Here is a 17,941-nt window from a genome sequence, read left to right as displayed (position 1 = left end):
AATAGATCGGGAGTTCCGCCGCCGCAAGCCTCTGTAGCCACCAAAAACCAATCGGGACCCTGTTCCGGCACCCTGTCGGAGGGGGGATCCCTCACTGGTGGCCATCTTCATCATCCCGGCGCTCTCCATGACGAGGAGGGAGTAGTTCACCCTCGGGGCTGAGGGTATGTACCAGTAGCTATGTGTTTGATCTCTCTCTCTCGTGTTCTTGAGGTGGTACGATCTTGATGTATCGCGAGCTTTGCTATTATAGTTGGATCCTATGATGTTTCTCCCCCTCTACTCTCTTGTAATGGATTGAGTTTTCCTTTTGAAGTTATCTTATCGGATTGAGTCTTTAAGGATTTGAGAACACTTGATGTATGTCTTGCATGTGCTTATCTGTGGTGACAATGGGATATCACGTGATCCACTTGATGTATGTTTTGGTGATCAACTTGCGGGTTCCGCTCATGAACTTATGCATAAGGGTTGGCACACATTTTCGTCTTGACTCTCCGGTAGAAACTTTGGGGCACTCTTTGAAGTTCTTTGTGTTGGTTGAATAGATGAATCTGAGATTGTGTGATGCATATTGTATAATCATACCCACAGATACTTGAGGTGACATTGGAGTATCTAGGTGACATTAGGGTTTTGGTTGATTTGTATCTTAAGGTGTTATTCTAGTATGAACTCTATGATAGATCGAACGGAAAGAATAGCTTCATGTTATTTTACTACGGACTCTTGAATAGATCGATCAGAAAGGATAACTTTGAGGTGGTTTTGTACCCTACAATAATCTCTTCGTTTGTTCTCCGCTATTAGTGACTTTGGAGTGACTCTTTGTTGCATATTGAGGGATAGTTATATGATCCAATTATGTTATTATTGTTGAGAGAACTTGCACTAGTGAAAGTATGAATCCTAGGCCTTGTTTCCTAGCATTGCAATACCGTTTGTGCGCACTTTTATCATTAGTCTTGTTGTTTTTATATTTTCAGATTACAAAAACTTATAGCTATCATCCATATTGCACTTGTATCACCATCTCTTCGCCGAACTAGTGCACCTATACAATTTACCATTGTATTGGGTGTGTTGGGGACACAAGAGACTCTTTGTTATTTGGTTGCAAGGTTGTTTGAGAGAGACAATCTTCATCCTAGACCTCCCACGGATTGATAAACCTTAGGTCACCCACTTGAGAGAAATTTGCTACTGTCCTACAGACCTCTGCACTTGGAGGGCCAACAACGTCTACAAGAAGAAGGTTGTGTTGTAGACATCAACAAGCTTTACGTTCTTGGCTATCATACTTTGAACACGCGTCTGCAGCGCTATCAGCTCATCGGGCGAACACTAGTTCGGACTCTTCTCGACCCAGGAGGTGAGTCGCATAGGAGCACCGGAGCGGAATTCGGCAGCTGCGGCCCAGGTGATGCCGCAGGGTTCTGTGATGTAGAACCATTGTTTCTGCCACTCCTTTACTGTCTCCACAAAAGTGCCTTTCGGCCAGGAGATGTTGGACAGCTTACTCACCATGGCTCCCCCGCACTCCGCGTGCTGGCCGCCACCACCTTCGGCTTCACGTTGAAGGCTTTGAGCCATAGCCCGAAGTGGGGTTGGATGCGGAGGAAGGCCTCACACACGATGATAAACGCCGAGATGTTGAGGAAGGAGTTCGGGGACAGATCGTGAAAATCTATCCTGTAATAATACATCAGCCGGCGAACGAAAGGGTGGAGTGGGAACCCTAGTCCGCGAAAGAAATGAGGGATGAATAGCACCCTCTCGTTGGGCTTCGGCATGGGGACGACTTGTCCCTCAGCCGGCAGACGATGGGCGATTTCCTTCCCCAAGTATCTGGCCGCCCGAAGCTCAGTAATGTCCTCCTCCTTGACGGAGGAGACCATCCACTTGCCCTGACCTCCAGATCCGGACATGGTTGAGTGCTAGCTCGAGTGGAAAGGAGATAAGAACTTGGGCGCTGGAGCTCAAGATTGGGAGGGCGGAGATAGAGAGCAGGCGTGGGAGAGGAAGAAGGAATCCTTATCCCCTTATAAAGGCAGTAAATATTGAACGCCTCCCCACTCGCCTTAGAATTCGCCTATTCCCAAGGGCTGTATAAACGGCACGGTTGGGTTACCCATGCCCGCATTGATGAAAATCCCACGATAAGGGGACACGATCTCTGCTTTGGCAAGACATGCCAATGGCAACCGCGTCTCGGGACGTGGAGCGGCGGACACAGAAACGTTTCGGAATTATGACCGGTCGGACGTGATGTCATGCTACAAAAATTTGTCTGCGGATTGGATTCGTGTAAAACTATATTTTCTCTGTGGTTGTGTATGGTGTGTGTGACAGGTCCGGATACTATCATTGCGTCCGAATACTATCTTGGAGTTCGGAAATAAGGGAACCTGCCTTGCAATGCCGAAGACAATCTGCGCGTCGGACTCCTCGTCATTGAAGCCAGGTTCAGGGGCTACTGAGGGAGTCCTGGACTAAGGGGTCCTCAGGCGTCTGGCTTATTATCGATGGGCCAGACTGGTGGGCTGTGAAGACGCGAAGGCCGAAGACTGTACCCGTGTCCGGATTGGACTCTCCTTGGCGTGGAAGGCAAGCTTGGCGACCAACTATGAAGATTCCTTCTTATGTAACCGACTCTATGTAACCCTAGATCCCCCCGGTATCTATATAAATCGGAGGGGTTAGTCCAGAAAGGATATACTCATTACCATAGTCATACAGGCTAGACTTCTAGGGTTTAGCCATTACGGTCTCGTGGTAGATCAACTCTTGTAATACTCATATTCATCAAGATCAATCAAGCAGGAAGTAGGGTATTACCTCCATAGAGAGGGCCCGAACCTGGGTAAACATCGTGTCCCCTGTCTCCTGCAACCATCGACCTTAGACGCACAGTTCGGGACCCCCTACCCGAGATCCGCCGGTTTTGACACCGACACCTGGCTCGGATGCCACTGTTGGGAAACATAGCATGCAATTTCAAAAAAATTCCTACGCTCACGCAAGATCTATCTAGGAGATGCATAGCAACGAGAGGGGGAGAGTGTGTCTACGTACCCTCGTAGCCGAAGGCGAAAGCGTTTGACAACGCGGTTGATGTAGTCGAACTTCTTCTCGTTCCGACTGATCAAGCACCGAACGTATGACACCTCCGAGTTCTGCACACATTCAGCTCGATGACGTCCCTCGAACTCTTGATCCAGCAAAGTGTCGAGGGAGAGTTTTGTCAGCACGACGGCGTGGTGACGGTGATGGTGAAGTGATCCGCGCAGGGCTTCGCCTAAGCACTACGTGAATATGACCGAAGGCGCAAATTGTGGAGGGGGGCACCGCACACGGCTAACAACTGTCGATGTGTGTTCTAGCGGTGCCCCCCTCATATATATAGGTGATGCGTCTCCAACGTATCTACTTTTCCAAACACTTTTGCCCTTGTTTTGGACTCTAACTTGCATGATTTGAATAGAACTAACCCGGACTGACGCTGTTTTCAGCAGAACTGCCATGGTGTTATTTTTGTGCAGAAATAAAAGTTCTCGGAATGACCCGAAAATCCATGGAGACACGTTTTGGAATTAATGAAAAATATTGGCGAAAGAATCAGCATCAGGGGGCCCACACCCTGTCCACGAGGGTGCAGGGTGTGCCCCCTGCCTCGTGGGCCCCCCGAGACTCCACCGACCTCAACCCCAACTCCATATATTCATGTTCGGGGAGAAAAAAATTAGAGAGAAGGATTCATCGCGATTTACGATACTGAGCCGCCGCCAAGCCCTAATCTTCCTCAGGAGGGTTGATCTGGAGTCCGTTCGGGGCTCCGGAGAGGGGAATCCGTCGCCATCATCATCATCAACCATCCTCCATCACCAATTTCATGATGCTCACCGCCGTGCATGAGTAATCCCATCGTAGGCTTGCTGGACGGTGATGGGTTGGATGAGATTTACCATGTAATCAAGTTAGTTTTGTTAGGGTTTGATCCCTAGTATCCATTATGTTCTAAGATTCATGTTGATATGACTTTTCTATGCTTAATGCTTGTCACTAGGGCCCGAGTGCCATGATTTCAGATCTGAACCTATTATGCTTTCATGAATATATGTGAGTTTGTGATCCTATTCTACAAGTCAATAGTCACCTACTATGTGCTATGATCCGGCAACCCCGAAGTGACAATAATCGGGACCACTCCCGGTGATGACCGTAGTTTGAGGAGTTCATGTATTCACTAAGTGTTAATGCTTTGGTCTGGTACTCTATTAAAAGGTGGCTTTAATATCCCTTAGTTTCCAATAGGACCCCACTGCCACGGGAGGGTAGGACAAAAGATGTCATGCAAGTTCTTTTCCATAAGCACGTATGACTATATTCGGAATACATGCCTACATTACATTGATGAACTGGAGCTAGTTCTGTGTCACCCTATGTTATAACTCTTGCATGAGGACTCGCATCCGACATAATTATCCATCATTGATCCATTGCCTACGAGCTTTTCACATATTGATCTTTGCTTAGTTACTTTTCCGTTGCCACTGTTACGATTTCTACAAAAACTGCTACTGTTACTTTTGCCACCGCTACTGTTACTTCCATACTACTTTGCTACTAAATACTTTGTTGCGGATATTAAGTCTTTCATGGTTGAATTGACAACTCAACTGCTAATACCTGAGAATATTCTTTGGCACCCCTTGTGTCGAATCAATAAATTTGGGTTGAATACTCTACCCTCGAAAACTGTTGCGATCCCTTATACTTGTGGGATATCAAGACTATTTTCTAGCGCCGTTGCCGGGGAGCATATCTCTATTCTTTGAGTCACTTGGGATTTATATCTGTTGATCACTATGAGGAACTTGAAAGATGAAAGAACCAAGATTTATCCCTCAACTACGAGGGGAGGTAAGGAACTGCCATCTAGCTCTGCACTTGATTCACATTCTGTTTTGAGTAAACTTGCGACACCTACACCTGTTATTGATTCTGATATGTCGCATGTTATTGATGATTCCACTTCTGCTATGCATGACGCTTATGATGAAACTCTTCTATGCTTGATAATACTGTGGCATTAGGTGAATTTCTTGATGAACAACTTGCTAGGGTTAGAGGGAATGAAATTATTGAAACAGATAATATTGATGAAAGTGATGATGAAGATTCTCCTCCTAGATATGAATTGCCTGATGTGCCTGCGGGTTATGTTATGGATGAAGAAACTGCTAGAGACCTTTTTGCTTGCAAAGATAGATATGATCTTAAGAAACTGTTAGCTAAGCTAAAAGAAAAGTCTTTGAATGCTAGAATGAAATATGACCCTGCTTTTGCTACTTCACCTATCTGTATTTCTGATAAGGATTATGATTTCTCTGTTGATCCTGAGTTAATTACTTTGGTTGAATCTGATCCTTTTTATGTCTATGAATCTGAAACTGTTGTGGCACATCTTACTAAATTGAATGATATAGCCACCCTATTCACTCATGAGGAAAAAATTCGTTACTACTATATCCTTAAGTTATTTCCGTTCTCATTAAAGGGTGATGCTAAAACATGGTTTAATTCTCTTGCTCCTGGTGTGTGCGTAGTCCCTAGGATATGATTTATTACTTCTCTGCTAAATATTTCCCCGCTCATAAGAAACAAGCTGCCTTAAGGGAAATATAATTTTGTGCAAATTGAAGAAGAGAGTCTCCCACAAGCTTGGGGGGGCTTCTCCGATTACTTAATGCTTTGCTTGATCATCCTCTCAAGAAAAATGAAATACTTGATATCTTTTATAATGGACTAACCGGTGCCTCCAGAGACCACCTGGATAGTTGTGTTGGTTGTGTTTTCAGGGAAAGAACTGTTGAGCAAACTGAATTGCTATTGAATAATGTATTGAGTAATGATAATGATTGGACACTTCCTGAACCAACTCCTAAGCCAACTCCGAAGAAAAGGGGTATTCTATTTCTCAGTCCTGAAGATATGCAAGAGGCAAAGAAATCTATGAAAGAAAAGGGTATTAAAGCTGAAGATGTTAAGAATTTACCACCTATTGAAGAAATACATGGTCTTGATAACCCGACAAAGGTAGTAAAGGTAAATTCGATCTATAGATCTGATGAAGGTGATATTCCTCGTTATAACTCTGCTAGCCAATGCCTGGATGAGTTTGATAATTTTATTGTTAAACAAGAAAACTTCAATGCTTATGTTGGTAGATGATACGTCTCCAACGTATCTATAATTTTTGATTGTTCCATGCTATTATATTATCTGTTTTGGATGTTTAATGGGCTTTAATATACCTTTTTATATTAATTTTGGGACTAACCTATTAACCGAAGGCCCAGTGCAAATTGCTGTTTTTTTGTCTATTTCAGTGTTTCGCAGAAAAGGATTATCAAACGGAATCCAAACGGAACGAAACCTTCGCGAGGATCTTTTTTGGAACAAATGCAATCGAGGAGACTTGGAGTGGAAGTCAAGGAAGCAACAAGGCGGCCACGAGGCAGGAGGGCGCGCCCCCCACCCTTGTGGGGCCCTCGTAGCTCCACCGACCTACTTCTTTCGCCTATATATACTCTTATACCCTGAAACCATCCAGGGGAGCCACAAAACCACTTTTCCACCGTCGCAACCTTTTGTACCCGTGAGATCCCATCTTGGGGCCTTTTCCGGCGATCTGCCGGAGGGGGATTCAATCACGGAGGGCTTCTACATCAACACCATAGCCTCTCCGATGATATGTGAGTAGTTTACCACAGACCTTCGGGTCCATAGTTATTAGCTATATGGCTTCTTCTCTCTCTTTGGATCTCAATACAAAGTTCTCCTCGATCTTCTTGGAGATCTATTCGATGTAATTCTTTTTGCGGTGTGTTTGTCCAGATCTGATGAATTGTGGGTTTATGATCAAGATTATCTATGAACAATATTTGGTTCTTCTCTGAATTCTTATATGCATGATTTAATAATTTTGCAAGTCTCTTCGAATTATCGGTTTAGTTTGGCCTACTAGATTGATCTTTCTTGCAATGGGAGAAGTGCTTAGCTTTGGGTTCAATCTTGCGGTGCTCGATCCTAGTGACAGAAAGGGAACCAACACGTATTGTATTGTTGCCATCGAGGATAAAAAGATGGGGTTTATATCATATTGCTTGAGTTTATCCCTCTACATCATGTCATCTTGCCTAATGCGTTACTCTGTTCTTATGAACTTTATACCCTAGATGCATGCTGGATAGCGGTCGATGTGTGGACTAATAGTAGTAGATGCAAAATTGTTTCGATCTACTTGTCAGGGACATGATGCCTATGTTCATGATCATGCCTAGATATTCTCATAACTATGCACTTTTCTATCAATTGCTCGGCAGTAATTTGTTCACCCACCGTAATATATGCTATCATGAGAGAAGCCACTAGTGAAACCTATGGCCCCCGGGTCTACTTTACATCATATAAGTTTCCAATCTACAATTCTAGTTTACTATTTATTTTGCAATCTTTACTTTTCCAATCTATACAACAAAAATACCAAAAATATTTATCTTATTATCTTTATCAGATCTCACTTTTGCAAGTGGCCGTTAAGGGATTGACAACCCCTTTATCGTGTTGGTTGCAAGGTTCTTAATTGTTTGTGCAGGTACTAGGCGATTTGCGTGTAGTCTCCTACTGTATTGATACCTTGGTTCTCAAAAACTGAGGGAAATACTTACGCTACTTTGCTGCATCACCCTTTCCTCTTCAAGGGAAAACCAACGCATGCTCAAGAGGTAGCAAGAAGGATTTCTGGCGCCGTTGTCGGGGAGATCTACGCCAAGTCAAGACATACCAAGTACCCATCACAAACACTTCTCCCTCGCATTACATTATTTGCCATTTTCCTCTTATTTTCCTCTCCCCCACTTCACCTTTTCCGTTTTATTCGCCCTTTTTCCGTCCGTCTCTTTTCGCTTGCTTCTTGTGTGTCCGTGTGTTAGATCGTTTGTTTTGCCGTTATGGCCAGTCCTTCTATCATTGTTAGTACTCCCGATCATGAAGTTCTTAATTTTAAACAAAGGGAGGGAGAAAATCTAAAAGATGCTTGGCATAGAATTTGCAATGCTCAGAATAGATCCACTAGGAAGCAATCTACTTCCGTTCTTCTTCGCAATTTTTATGTAGGCATTACTCCTTGGAACAGATATATTCTTGATACCATTACCGGAGGGAACTTTTTGGGTAGCCATACTTTTGATTCTTATAATGCTATGATAGATTTGTTTGGCCCACCACCTCTTTTGGTTAATGGAACTATTTTAACTTTGGAACATGTGATGCAAAGGCTTGAAATTATCAAAAATAAAGTTGCCACTGTAGACTTGATCGAGAATTTGGATAAAAAGATACACAACCAAATTACCCAATATGGATCTAAGGTAGGAGTTACTCTGAAAAATTTTCGAGAAAAAGAACCCATAGTTAATGAAAAGCTAGATCAAGATTCCACTAGAATTGATAAACTTGAGGATATTATTACCAATTTAGGGTCTGCCTTTTCTGCTGTGAGAAACACTTCAAATCCTCCTACTACCAAAGTTTCCAAATTTATGTATGTTCCTAAAAATAAGGGTGAATCTTCTAGTAAGGAAAATGCGGATCTCAAATCAATAAGTGTACACCCCAACTTTTTCGCCATCATTAAGGAACCTTTTGCTACAAATGAATTTCTTGATTTCTTGCCTAGGAGTTTGATCATTAATAAAAGGAAGGAAACCCCTAAGGGTTATAAGTGTTCAACTGAAGAATTGCCAACCAAGGATGACAATACCTAGATCTACTAGTAAAACGCTCGTGCGTTGCTACAGGCTATAAATGGATATAAATGAATTGAACAAATGATTAAGGTCGTTTTCAAGGGTGAAGCTCATTTCTCCCTCGTACGTTTGTGTCTGGATATGAAATCCAATCGGCTCCCCAAAATTCAATTGTTTCGACGGTACGAGCTCCCCAAATCTAACCCATATGTGGGGAGAAATATGATTGTCCAGACTATCCGTCAATATTATCTATGACGCGCGGTCCGAACACAAAAAGCCAACTTCATGACGCACCCTGACATTTTCCTGCCGGACTGTCCCCTTCCAGCTTGGTTTCTCAACACAGTGGGCCATTTCTCACTGGAGCCCTCTCCTTTAAAATTCAATGACGCCCACCTCAGCTTCGCCATGGCACACTCTCTTTCACACCGTACTTCCCCATGAATCGCCAAGCAGGAGTCCTCCGCCAACAGCCTTAATCCCCTCTCCACGTGTTCATATCGATCCACCACCTATATCAAGGGAGGGTGGGTGAGCCTGCGCCACCCATGACACTCCCAAGCTAAGAAGGCAGATCCAATGTCTTCTTAGCCATTGACACATTGTAACATACAATTGAATGTCGCGTATTACTAAAAAATAAAAATATGATGTCCGTTGTTGGGCATGCAACTGATATGTCACCTCGTCGGTTATTAACTCTTGAAGTAACAACCAATGCATTTACTCTTCTATCCCAACCAATAAATTGCACGACTTGATGAAAAAATATGAACCGCTCGCTCATGCAATTTGCTGCAAAACCATCTCTAATGCAATTTACCAATTTTTTAAAGTAAGAAAATTATTCCACAAAGACGACCATAACGCAACAGACCAATCCCAGCCCCCAGTCTGTTCACTCTCAACCCTCACTCTTATAAAAAAATCAGCTAACTCATGTTCAAAATGAGCCAGTGGTCAACGCCATCGTGATAGGCCAGTAGCAAGGGACAAGTGCGACAACCACCTTCAGTTGTTATTCATTGCAAGCCTATATAAAATTTTCTAGATAAAAGGATAATGCTACCTAAACATGCATTCAATAAAAAATGAATTACATATCACAATGTAAAATATTTGACGACTAAAAGCAAATAAATACTATTCTTCGTTGTATTCTTTTCTATTTTAGCAAGCAACAAAAGTGAGTACATGAGTCATCTCCATCAAATGCTTCAATAAAGTAGGCAGTAGCAACAAAAATAAAGCAAACTTCTTACTGGGCTGTCAATTCATCCAAATATGTTTACATGGACCATCGTAATGCAAGACAGATAAACTCAACATAAAAACAACAATGCTCGAAGATATTATGTGACCAAATGTATGACCCAGGATTAGTGTTGCTCGAAGACCACTTTCCTTCTCATCCTGATCAAGAACTTCAGCTTTGTTTTCACATGATCTCTTTATATAGTACGTCAAGGCACTTGGTTCTCTACAAACATACAATTTGAATTAGATATCACCATACATGTAAAAAGGTAATGGGAGGTAACTATTCCATTATTTAAAACAAATAAAGGTCAACAACTATGCTGCTAGAACAGTACTACTAATCCTTACATCTAACGGGAAAAGGCACATCAGAAAAATATAGTTTATCTATGGTATTCAGAGCTAAAATTAGTAAATCATCTTGGAACATCAGAAAAAAAATATAGTTTATCTACTCCAGGAATCATCTTGAACCAAATCAACAGATGGATGTAGGATATGCCACAGTTAGGAGCAATAAACAACTGTCGAAGCAACATGACATCAAGCAGGATAAGCCGTAGTTGCAAGATAGTATAACAGCAGATGGAGAAAGTACATGAAAGAAGAGATCATGCATGGAGACTTGGTAGAGAGGTCGTCAAACTGGAACCCACCTTTGGCATCAGTGGCCATGCATAGCAAGATGTTGCGTGCGGTGCAATTTGTGCCTTGCAAGTAAGATGGCGACGCCCTTGACATCAGTGGCCACATTGCCCAACCTCAGAGGTGGCCGGAAGGGGCTGTTGCAGCAACACACACCAACAGCAAGCCGAGGCAACCTGGGAGGCGGAGACTGCGACAATGACTTGCTAACCACAGGGCAGCCTACTAAGCATATATCCCCTTCTCGTCATAAGTTGTAGCCGTGACCGAAGACGACCTTGCAACGTGCCCCTCGCTCCTATGCCTCAAATCGCGTACCAGCGAGAGAGCGTACCGGTGCAGACAAGCCCTTGCGAAAATACTTTTTAGTTAGAAGGCTGGATGCTGATGAACATTGATTTTAGAACTATAAACATATCCAGTTAAGACACTACTACAGCAAGATGTCAGATAATCTTGGCATCAATGCCAATGTTCGTCCACCTAGCTCCATTATCTTACTGTCAGAGCATGGGACTAATTCATTTATGACCAAGCAAAAATATCTACCGTACAAGAGCCTTGCGAGAAATATAGAAAAAAGATTGAGATTCCTGCAATTTGATGCTCACTTTGGCAACACACTTAAAAGCGGATCATTAACATAAAGGTGAAGCAGAATTATGAATTACTAACCATTACTTGATGACCTGTCTACACAATTGAGAGATTCTGTACGTAGTATTATGCTTATTCATATGAGAATACCACAAAGATGGACGTGTACTTTCCTGCTCCTAGACCATGAACCTAAAGGTTATGATTTGCTTCTCTTCCTACCTTGTCCTGTCGGGAACCCAACATTACTTATAATCCTTTTTCAGGCCGTTAAAATAAAGAATCAAAAGAAAGTCTGAAAGACTTCACACAAATAAAATGGCATATGTAATGAAACACATCCGGTGAAAAAATTGTTCTCGTTGGAAGCACATCAATATAAAATGAAAAGTATCAATCAACTTATAAGTTGTAAGTGGATTAAGGTGCAGAACTTAATCGGTTGTCATCCTTTGTCGTCTACTTTGATGCCCAATCTGTATGACAAAAAAACCTAAATCAATTGTTCAGTCCATATATATAAAAAGAACCCCTGAGGTGTATCATATTTGTCAATCGTAGTTGCACAATGCGGCAGAACACTTGTACGAAGCAAAAAAATGCAGAGTAGAATTATCAGAAGTCTCCCTAATGACAGAGTATTTATTGTTGCCATTGCACACACACAGTGGATCTTGTTATTCCACCTGCAGTTAGACAAACAAATACTTGCTTGCGAAGATTGCGGAAAAACTTGTTATGTGAGCACGTTCTATTGTAGCATGGATTAATAATCGGACATCACTAAAAAATACATATGCATGTGATATTGGCACAGTTTATCAGAAAATTTTAATGTGCAAATTAGCAAACACCTTCTGTGTATAGTAGCATCAAGAGGTGAAAAACAAGTGAACTGTAGCATCATGGAACCACTGAATCAAAGAGGATACTTATAATGCAAACATTTTGGAGATGAGAACTCAATTAACCTTCTATCTGGCACCAGCTTCGCATGATCAACTTCATGGAGAAAAATAACTTCTACGTAGAATTGTGCTACCCTCTCAAGCTCTCACGCTCTTGTAGATGCATGTAACCCAAAATTCAGAGGACGATAGTGGAGGCCTGATTACATACTGTGGCAGCTGGTGCGGACAGGAACCAAGGTAGCAGCTCACGTCCTCCCTCCTCCATTTTTGAAGCATGTCTTATCAGTACTGCAAGCATGGCCACGCCAAGAAATTGAGAGAATGGGAGCTCACTCCCTCAAGTCGCAACTTCCCTCCAAGACATGTAGCTTTCATAAATAATAATAGACATGAACAACGATGCTTAGAGGCCATCAAAATTATTAGGAAATAACAACTTGTACTATACATACGTGTAATTAAATACTCCTCCAAGTAAATCAGATAGACTAAGAAAGTAATGCTCACATAAAGTAGAATTCTGAAGCGAACCGTGGTCAAGTAAAATATGTCAGACAGACCTCAGATTTTATGCAAACCAATTACGAAGTTCAGTAACAAAAAAGTTCCCATTAGAGACCAGGACGTTTAATTCATGGTTGAAGTCCAGATTAATTTGCTGGGAAGGACCGGGAGGATGGGAGGCTGACCTTGCAGGTGGGCATCGAGTACGACATCGTGGACATGGAGGTTGAAGGCGTGGAAACACTCTTCCTGCCCAGCGGCGGGGACGTCGTCGCCAAAGCGGCGACGGATAAAAAATACGAAGTAATGAAGCTTAGACATTAAGAAATAAAATTACTTGTTGAGAAATATCTCATGTTAGGTATAGTATCTCCACCTCACGTGTCTCTTTTATAACTTACTTAAAACTCCCAATCCAACACCTCAACGAACAAATTAATTGCATAAACTTAACTCTTGGTGTTCTCTCTGTCCTGAATATGGTAAAGAAGACATAAATTACTCTAATTTACCGAAAAAGGCTTTCGCCACACTTTATATATAAAGCACCGATCATCAAGCACCCGGTACAAACACACGCCACTGCAACACCATGATGCTGGGAGGATGGAACATTCCATCTCCGTGTGCCACTTCTGCATGCTTAGAAGGATGGGAGGATGGAACATTCCGTCTCCTTGTGCCACACACTGGTGACCATTAACAAAATAAGCAACACAAAAACTCGGAGAGATATCAGTGTTCCTCCCAACACACATACCTTCATCATTGCTCAGCTTGACATCAGCAACCTTTAGCTCATCCTCATGCAACTCAGAAGTTGCAGCACCGCCAGCAGCTGTTCGCTTTCTAAGACGTCCCAGGTTCTTTGTGGAAACTATCAAGCAGTAATCGGGTGTAAACACAAACAGTGAGTTAGTTAATGTATCGAACATGAACAGGGTTTCGCGCCTGAGGCGACGATGGTAAGAACTGAGAAATGTGAACTTCTAATCAGACCTTCCTTGGTGGAATCACATGGGAGCGCGTTGAAATCATCTGCCGCGCATTCCTCCGCAATTTCTCCTTTCGGTGGGTTGCTGCGTTGCTGACTTCACATCATCTGTAAAATAAAATTGCAAAAAAAAGTGATAATCCGAACGAAATTTCGCATCTGACACAGTGATCAACACTGCAACTGACCGAAGAAGTGTTAGCCCACAATAAAGCGAAGAAAAATCCAGCTCATAAGGTTGGGGGGCAATTTGTTTCGGATCAGGAAAAATACCAATCGATGTGCTCTCAAAAACGAAATCGACCGGTGCACGCATATGCATGGCAAATGCCGGTCATTTGCAACCCCGACCAAACGAGTACCTCGAAAGCTCGCCTAAACTTCCAACCAACAGCCTACAGCTACGTCAGTCCGGCCAAACCTCAAGCTAAAATCGCCTGGACGCCCGATCTAAACCGAAATGCAGGAGAAATAAAAAGCAAGAGTTCACGCACAGGCGCCCCGTATCACTCACCGTCGCTGAGTACGATGACCTGGACGCCGGCGGCGCGCTCGCCCCGCGGCGGCCGAGCGGCGGCGGCGGCGCCGCCTCCCCGCCGCACTCTCCCCGTCCCACGCCTCCCGCCTCTCATCGGCGCCGATCGGCCGGGGTTCGCGGCCGCGCTGGCGTGTGGGGCTAGGGTTTCCTCCCGGGTTTGAAACGACGGCGGCTAGGAGGACTACTCGGATGTGTGTTGCGAATGGGGTGGGGGCGTGGGCGAGAGAGTCATGGATTAGGGGTGCTCGCACAGCCGGACTATATCCTTTGACCGGACTGTTGTACTATGAAAATACAATACAAGATTAAAGACTTCGTTGTGTGTCCGGGTGGGACTCTTCTTGGCGTGGAAGACAAGCTTGGCAATTCGGATATGTAGATATCCTCCTTTGTAACCGACTCTGTGTAACCCTAGCCCCCTCCGGTGTCTATATAAACCGGAGGGTTTAATCCGTAGGACAACAACAATCATACCATAAGCTAGCTTCTAGGTTTTAGCCTCTACGATCTCGTGGTAGATCAACTTTTGTAATACTCATATCATCAAGATCAATCAAGCAGGAAGTAGGGTATTACCTCCATCGAGAGGGCCCGAACCTGGGTAAACATCGTGTCCCCCGCCTTCTGTTACCATCCGCCTTAGACGCACAGTTCGGGACCCCCTACCCGAGATCCGCCGGTTTTGACACCGACATTGGTGCTTTCATTGAGAGTTTCACTGTGCCGTCACCATAAGGTTTGATGGCTCCTTCGATCATCGGCAACGATGCGATCCAGGATGAGGTTTTCCTCCCCGAACAGATCTTCGTATTCGGCGCCTTCGCACTGCGGGCCAACTCGCTTGGCCATCTGGAGCAGATCGAAAGCTACGCCATCAGGTCAGGTTTGGAAGCTTGAACTATACTGCCGACATCTGCGGAGACTTGATCTTCGACGGATTCGAGCCCATGTCAGGTGCGCCGTACAGTCACGACAGGTATGACTTAGCTCTACCGACGGACAGTGTTCGGGAGATCCCACCTGCAGCTACTTCAGCCCTCGATCTGGAGCAGATTGCGCCGTTCGAGGACGGGTGGATGGACCCCGCCACGGAGGCCGCACACTCAGCGGCGATAGAGCCGAAAACTGACTTCACCTCTTGTGAGACCCGTGTTGCCGGATACTTGGATTCGTCCCCGGCCACGGGCTCCGAACCGCCTGCGTCCGTGCCAATCGAATCTGATTGGGCACCGATCATGGAGTTTTCCTCCGCGGATATTTTTCAGCACTCGCCCTTGGGCAATGTGCTAAATTCATTAAGGTCTCTCTCCTTGTCAGGAGGCCCTTGGCCGAATTATATCCGGCTCGAACGAGAAGCGGACGACGAAGAAATTCGTTCCCCACCCACCACCCACTTAATAGCCACTGTCGATGATTTAACCGACATGCTCGATTTCGACTCCGAAGACATCGACGGTATAGACGACGATGCAGGAGAGGAACAGGAACCACCGCCCACAGGGCGCTGGACAGCCACTTCATCACACGATATATATATGGTGTATACACCCAAAGAGAACAATGACGAGGAACGGAAGGATGCAGCGAATGATAGCTCCCTCGAGAAGCAACCAAAGTGACGGCATAGGCGCCGCTCCAAATCCCGCCTCGGCAAAAACAGCGATAACAGTGCAAGAAAAAATAATACCCCGGTCGACTCCAGAGGAAACGACGACCACACGGACCCAGCGACAGAGCAGGATGAACCAGCGGACGGCGAACACAATACGGAGCCGCGGTCCGATCACGGCGACGCCAAGGATAAAGCTCATCAACCTCTCTCCGGAGAGGAAAACAGTCCGGACGACGATGCACACATCATCCCGGAAAGGCACTTGGAACAAGAGAACCTCCATAGAAGGCTTATTGCCACCGCGAGGAGTCTGAAGAAGCAGAAGCAAAGGCATAAGGCCGCACAGAATACGCTCAACAGTAGATGGAACAAAGTGCTCGACACTGAAGAAAAGTACGGTGGCAGTCACCACACAAAGAGCTATCCAAAGCGCAAGCTGTTGCCTGAATTCGATGATGAGGCCTTAGAGCCTACACGGCCGAAAAATAAAACGGCCGACCGGTCGGACCGACCACCTCGTGGCCGCGATAGGGCGGCTAACGAGGCCGCACATAAGTCAGCACACGATTCATGCGAGGACTTGCATCAAAAAGCCGGCGTGACCAGATCCATCTACGGATCTAGGAAGCGCGCTCCAGCGCAGAATCAAAACCAAACACTACAACCCTCAGAACGCCATGACACATCCAAATACAGGGGTGTCGCGCACCCCCTATGTTTCACCGATGAGGTGCTGGATCACAAATTTCCAGAGGGATTCAAACCCGTGAACATAGAGGTGTACGACGGAACGACAGACCCTGGGGTCTGGATTGAGGACTTCATCCTCCATATCCATATGGCTCGCGGAGACGGTCTCCACGCCATCAAGTACTTGCCCCTCAAGCTGAAAGGACCAGCTCTGCATTGGCTGAAGAGCCTCCCCGAAAACTCAATTGGAAGTTGGGAAGAGCTTGAGGATGCTTTTAGGGCACATCTGAAGTCAGGGATGGCAATGGAAAACCACGACGCAGTAAAAGCAAGCGTCGAAATAACGAAGACAACCCAGACAACACGGCGGTAAACGCCGGCTTTAGGGGCTCTCGACCCGGTCAACGGAAAAAGCCTTTCAAAGGCAGCAGAGATGGACCGTCCAGCCTAAACAAGATTCTAGACAAATTATGTCAGATTCATGGCACCTCCGATAAACCTACAAATCACACCCACAGAGAATGCTGGGTCTTCAAGCAGGCCGGCAAGCTAAACGCCGAACACAAGGGGAGGGAGACAGCAAGTGAAGACGAGGATGAGCCTCGCCAGCAAAACACTGGGGGACAGAAAAAGTTCCCACCAGAGGTCAAAACAGTGAACATGATTCACGTGACGAAGAGGAGGAGCAAACACGCACTCCGAGACATATGCGCCGTAGAGCCCGTCACCCCTAAGTTCAACCCTTGGTCGGCCTGCCCGATCACTTTTGATCGTAGGGATCACCCGACTAGTATCCGGCACGGAGGATTGGCTGCCTTGGTGCTAGACCCAATAATCAACGGATACCATCTCACCCGAGTCCTCATGGACGGCGGCAGTAGTCTTAATTTGATATATTAGGACACCGTCCGCAAAATGGGGATAGACCCAACGAGAATTAGCCAAAGCAATACTACCTTTAAAGGAGTAATACCAGGCCCAGAGGCCCGTTGTACGGGCTCTCTAGTACTAGAGGTTGTATTCGGTTCTCCCGACAACTTCTGAAGTGAAAAGTTAACCTTCGACATCGCTCCATTCTGAAGCGGCTATCAAGCAATACTCGGAAGAACAGCCTTCGCTCGTTTTAATGCAGTACCGCATTACGCTTCTCTTAAGCTTAAGATGCCCGATCCACGTGGCATCATCATAGTTAGCGGAAACACTGAGCGTTCCTTACGCGCGGAAGAACGTGTGGCGGCTTTAGCAGCCGAACACTAAACGGCCTCTCCAACCAGAATAAATGGTTGGTCGTCAAGACCGCGGACACGGCTAGACGAGTCCGGCGCACCACTAGCTGTAACAGCTTAGATAAACCTGAGATTGGTTTGATGGATA

At 45.0% G+C, this 17,941-nt stretch overlaps 1 long non-coding RNA gene across 4 annotated transcripts; it reads right to left on the bottom strand.

Moving 5' to 3' along the window:
• Positions 1 to 10,057: 10,057 nt before the first annotated feature.
• On the bottom strand, positions 10,058 to 14,524 carry LOC123097789 (uncharacterized). Of its 4 annotated transcripts, none has more exons than XR_006447443.1 (7): positions 14,242 to 14,523; positions 13,733 to 13,835; positions 12,919 to 13,610; positions 12,438 to 12,597; positions 11,753 to 11,794; positions 10,733 to 11,070; positions 10,058 to 10,296 (listed from the first exon to the last, which is right to left on the bottom strand). It is a non-coding gene; the product is annotated as an uncharacterized lncRNA (long non-coding RNA). The 4 variants fall into 4 exon arrangements; XR_006447441.1 differs by lacking the exon at positions 11,753 to 11,794 and having other exon boundaries at positions 12,919 to 13,422; positions 13,494 to 13,610; XR_006447442.1 differs by having other exon boundaries at positions 10,733 to 11,794; positions 14,242 to 14,524.
• Positions 14,525 to 17,941: the final 3,417 nt, after the last annotated feature.

This window comes from Triticum aestivum, chromosome 4D (assembly GCF_018294505.1).
Source record: "Triticum aestivum cultivar Chinese Spring chromosome 4D, IWGSC CS RefSeq v2.1, whole genome shotgun sequence".
In the NCBI taxonomy this organism is placed as follows: domain Eukaryota; kingdom Viridiplantae; phylum Streptophyta; class Magnoliopsida; order Poales; family Poaceae; genus Triticum; species Triticum aestivum.
The sequence above is the reverse complement of the archived record's forward strand: the minus strand, read 5'-3'. Positions and strand labels throughout refer to the sequence as shown.